Genomic DNA, 6000 nt, shown 5'->3' on the forward strand with positions numbered 1-6000 from the left:
AAAATTTCTGGACAGTTGTATATGTAGTATATTTTTTCAAAGTATTTTTATGTCTGAGAATATGTCTTTATAAAAAATGATAGCTTAGTAGTTATTTTATTTTATTTACATAGTGGTCTGATGGCTCCCCTGACCCATGTCTTTTCCTTTCTTAGAAGTCACTCCCCAGTAATCATTTTAGGTTCCTCACTTTTCTCAGTGTCTGCTTCCTGAAACCCTCCTTAAATCTATTGGTCAAACAACATCTGTACCTGAATACACTGCCTTGCTTGAGTGAAATGGATGGACTGCCAACTCAGGCCAAATCCTCTATTTGTGCACCAAATACTATTATTTCTAAACCACTCCAGGCTTTTTCTGCTAAAATATTTTCCCCTCTCTTTTACATCATCAGTTTTTATTTTTCTATAGGATTATTATTTTTTTACCAACTTAGAAACATGTTATAAAATTTCTCAACCTAAAAAACAAAAAATTTGCCCATTGACCATATATTGCCCTTCAACTTCTGATTTTTTTTTTTTCCTGCTCCTCTCTATAGAAAAACTCTTAAAAGTACTGTCTGTCTCTGTTTTGTCCCTTCTCATTTTATCTTGAACCAACTCCAGTTAGGTTCTGTCCCTGTCTTTCCTCTGACACTGTTCTTGTCCCATCTCCACTTTGCTTCAAGTCTTGGTCTTATCTGATCTGCTCTCTCAGAAGCATTTAACACAGTGGACCATTTCCACCTTTTGAAACACTTCATTTAGTTTCCAGGATCCAGTCCTTCTGTGTTTTTCTCTTCACTTCCCTGGCTGCCTCCAATTAGTCTTGCTTAATGAATCTTCCTTATGTTCCCAAATGTCCCAAGACCCACTTTTTGGTCTTCTCTGTCTATACTCACTTCCTAGTGATCTCTTCAGTCTCATGGATTTAAATATCACAAATGACTGACTGGTCCAGGTTCATATCACTAGCCTTAACTCTTCCCTGAACTTCAAAATTCATATATTCAACTTCTGGGTATTTCTTAGTCTATACTTGGTGTCCCTTTCCCAGGTGGCTCAGTGGGAAAGAATTCGCCTGCCAATGGAGAAGATGCAGGAGATATGAGTTCAGTCCCTGGGCTGACAAGATCCCATGGAGGAGGAAATGGCAACCTGCTCCAGTATTCTTGCCTGGAAAATTCCATGAACAGAAGAGTTTGGTGGGCTACAGTCCATGGAGTCACGAAGAGTCAGACATGACTGAGCAACTAAGCGTGTACATGTATACTTGATGTCTCTAGGCTTACCATGCACAGAGAAGGAGGCATCAATTTTGATAATTTGAGAACAGTACCATTCAGCAAGTTTTTCTACTTTTTTAATATTTATTTTTATATGTTTATTTATTTTTTGGCTGAACCATGTCTTAGTTGAGGCTTGTGAAGTCTCTTAGTTGAGGCATGTGGAATCTAGTTCCCTGATCAGGGCTTGAAACCCAGCCCCCTGCATTGGGAGTGCAGAGTGTTAGCCACTGGACCACCAGGGAAGTCCCAAGTTTTTCTGTTTTTTAATCTAGAATTGTACACAATATTTTAAAAATAATTTTGTTTGGGTACCATTGTTTGTTTACCTCATTTATTTTCTTTCTTTCCATTGTATGAGTTCTCAGAGAAAGGTTTGAGGTTGCTTTACTTGATTTATTTTTAAGATGGTGATAGTCAATTTTTTGTCTTTGGATTAACCAAAGAAATTGTAACATATGGGAAGAGTATATACATCAAAGTCGGAACTTGACTCAAGTTGAGAGTCCATTGCATTATTCACTGGTCATACAATCTATATTTTACAAAACTCATAGTCTTTAGTTCCAACATATGTAAGATATATACTTGAAAGATATATAGCAAGATGCATGTGAAGGCATCTTCCCGAAATCTTAGAGCTGGATAAATGTATTTCCTGTGATGATCAGAAAACAGTAAACCCTCCTTTCCCATGAAAGAGTTTGCTTGACTTAAAAAAAAAAAAAAAAGATATTTACTAGTCACAGTAATTCAGGATCTGTGTTAGTCATTTTCAGGTGTGTAATTTAAGGGATTTACTTTGGTGAAAAATTATTTTATCTCCCAGTGATCATTTGAAAAAATTGTTGATAAAATATATGCTATATCTCTTCTATAATTTTACCAGCTTTAAGTATTATGCTTATTAGCCTTCAGTTTCTAGAATCTATTTTTTTATGTTTTGAGAATGAAAACATCTGTGCATCTTCAGTCTTATGTCATGTCTTGTGGTCTCCATTTTTCAAAATTACAATGATTCTGTTATTACATCACCTAATGCTATGTTTTATACCCATAGTTGTAATTCATCTGTGGTTAAAGACTTTAACCAGTTTAATAGATCTATGTGTATTCTTATTATGCTTTAGTTTTCTCATTATCATATTTATTTAACCCTCTTAAATTTGGAAATTATTCTTCTTAATGAATTTACCCTTCACAGTAGTTAATAAGAGTTTACTACCACAGACAATAGGTTTTTCCTTTTATTTTTTCCACATCCAGTAAAAATATCCAAAATGATCTAATTATCACTTTTGTTTTAGACGGTAGTAAAGAATACATTGTAAAGAAAGATTAATCATCCTTGTTTGCCTATTATTATATTTAAATTTAGAGAAATTGTATGTTTCAATGAAAGGTATTGAACATGATTAGTTTTCTCTAAACATTATCCTGTTTTGCAGGATTAAGGATAGACATATAGATCAATGGAACAGAATTGAGCATCCAGATATGGATCTACACTTATGTGGTCAGTTGATTTTCAGTAAAGGTATCAAAGAATGTCAATTGGAAGAGAATAGGCTTTTCAAGAAATGTTTCTGGAATAACTATATACCCACATGGAAAACAAATGAACTTTTATCTCTCTTCACTCCATGTACCAATATTAATTCAAAATACATCACTGACCTAAATGTAAGAGCAAAACCACATACATCGTGTAGAACAAAGTATAGGAGACAAACTTTGTGACCTTGAGACAACACACAAAAAGCATGAACCATAAATTTAAAAACTGATAAATAGTCTTAAAAAATTAAAATTTTTTGCTTGTTGATATCATTAAGAAAATGAAAAGGCAAGCTACAGCTTGGGGAAAAAATATTTGTAAAGCATATATCTGACAAGGGACTTGTGTCCAAATCTAATTTAGAACTTTTACAACTCAATGATAAAAAGAACTCAGTTTTAAGAAATGGGAAAGATCTGTACAGGTACTTCACAGAAAGATGTCCAACTTGATTGGTCATTGCTGCTGCTGCTGCTGCTAAGTTGCTTCAGTCGTGTCCGACTCTGTGCGACCCCATAGACAGAAGCCCACCAGGCTCCCCCGTCCCTGGGATTCTCCAGGCAAGAACACTGGAGTGGGTTGCCATTTCCTTCTCCAATGCATGAAAGTGAAAAGTGAAAATGAAGTCGCTCAGTCGTGTCCGACTCTTCGCGACCCCATGGACTGCAGCCTACCAGGCTCCTCCATCCATGGGATTTTCCAGGCAAGAGTACTGGAGTGGAGTGCCATCGCCTTGTCCATGATTGGTCATTAAGGACATGCAAATTTAAACCACAGTAAGATACTACTATACTCATATTAGAATTTCTCAAAAAGACCGAACTGTCAAGTGTTGGTGAAGATATGGTACAACGAAAACTCCCATACACTGCTAGTGAAAGTGCAAAGTGGTGCAGCTACTGGAAACAGTTTTGTCAGTGTCTTAACAATTGAAAAATGCACCTACTACATGACCCAGTGATTCTACTCCTACGGGTTTACCTTAGTAAATGAAAATATATGTCCACACAAAGATTTGTACACAAATGTTCATAGCAGCATTATTCATAGTAACCAAACAATAGGAACACTCAAATACCTATCAGCTGGTCCATGTGTAAACAAAATGTGGCATATGCATTCAACAGAATACAACTGCAAATAAAGCAAAATAAACTATTGACACACAGAACAATGTAGAAATATCTTAAAAATGTAATGACAAGTGAAAAAATAAATGACACAAAAGACATAGGAAATATGAATGTGAAGTCCTGGAAAAAGCAAAATACAACAGCAGAAGGCAGACCAGTGCTTGTCTTGAGGCTGGGGGTGAGGTACAGCTTGATCACAAAGGGGAATGAGGGATTTCGGGAGGGTGAGTAAAGTGTTCCAAAGCTTACTCCTGTAGTAGTTGCACAGCTCTATATACTTACTAAAACCATACTACTTTACACTTAAAATGGGTGAATTTTATGTTATATAAATATGCTTCAAAATGATCTTAAAAGTATATACATTAAGCCTCAAGAGAGTTTTTTAACAAAAAAAGATAATTGGTATTCAGCAAAAAATTTGTTGCTGATAAGCATCGATTTAAAATGCCTAGCCTACCAATCCATTTTCTACAAAACATAATTATCTTTGTGCAGTCTAGTTTTAATATTTTAAAATCTTAATCATACTATAAATAATTTGATACTTATTATGATTTGAGTAACAGACTATGAATTGTGGGATTATGAATTTAATAGTAAACTTTACAGTAAAATTCATTTATTTGAAGTTTAGTTGTCTCTTAATCTGATACATCTGTAACACATTCAGGAATGTGTAAATAATAAAAATACATTTTGTACAGCTCATTTTGAGATCATAATGTCTATACATTAAAATTATAAAGACATTTTTAAGAGAAGTGTTGGTTAAGTCACTGAAAAATATAGTGTATTATTTGCTAAAATTAATAGAATAATTGCACATGGAATAAAAATGTAAAATGAATGTCTATATTTAGTTGTTTATTACTTTTCATCATCTTTGCCACCTCTAACTATTATCATCTACTATTAGATGAATACATTTTTTATTTACTTCTTGTTCTGGACCAAAATTTCTAATTATATGACTTTAGGAGCAGTCCAAAATAATGGCATTTCTGTTAACAAAGAAATGAACACATTGCAAACTTTCAATGCATTTCAGAAATGGTTTTCAGGAATAATAGCTTGTGAATTGTATTAAAAGTAATTTAAGTAGATGTATAACAGTCACTTAACATTTAAAATAAAAAATTCCAGGGCTGTATATAAAAAAAAATATTGCGGGATGGGGAGAGAAAATTTTCCTTTTAGCTAAATATAACATAAAATAACTTGAAGTTAAATCTTACCTTCAAAATGCCATTTATTTCATGACAATTATCTTGAAAATAATCATTTGCCTCTTAGTTCAAAATATAAAGCAAGCTTAAAAAATTGGAAGAATTTGGGAAGGAAGAATATGGGAAAATGAGAAGACGAAATATTACACCTTATTTTAAGAAGTTCCTGAAGGAAATGGTGAAATTATTTACTATTTCATAGAATTGTCTTCCTAGAAAATAATTGCCTGGAGTAAATTTGTCATTTTGACGGAGGTGACCTCAGTTCTCAGTGCCAATAGTTAAGCCATGAGTGTGAATGGTCTCAATTTTCTATCCCAGGATAGGAAGTGAGGTGAGGAACTCTATTAGCCTCAATTCCAGAATTGAAATGCCTCATCCTTCTCTTAAGGGCCCAGGATTTTGGAAGCCAAAAGCAAGGAATAAAAGGTTATTTACCAGGTACCTCCTTTGACAAATGAAATGTGTGTGCTTAGTTGCTTAGTCATTTCTGACTCTGCGACCCTATGGACTGTAGCCCACCAGGCTCCTCTGTCCATGAAAGTTTCCAGGCAAGAATACTGGAATGGGTTGCATTTCCTACTTCAGGGGATCTTCCATACCTAGGGATTGAACCTAGATCTCTTGCATCTCCTGCATTGGCAAGTGGATTCTTTACCACTGTGCCAGCTGGGAAGCCCGACAAATGAAATACTTGATTTTTTTTTTTTCCCCTGATGGGGCATGGGCTGCTAAAGGTGAAGACCAAATGGAAAGGGAATGGGAGCGGATTTTCTGTTTTTTAATCTTGTCACATTCTTACAAGTATAAGTG

This window comes from Bubalus bubalis, chromosome 4 (assembly GCF_019923935.1).
Source record: "Bubalus bubalis isolate 160015118507 breed Murrah chromosome 4, NDDB_SH_1, whole genome shotgun sequence".
NCBI classification, from domain to species: domain Eukaryota; kingdom Metazoa; phylum Chordata; class Mammalia; order Artiodactyla; family Bovidae; genus Bubalus; species Bubalus bubalis.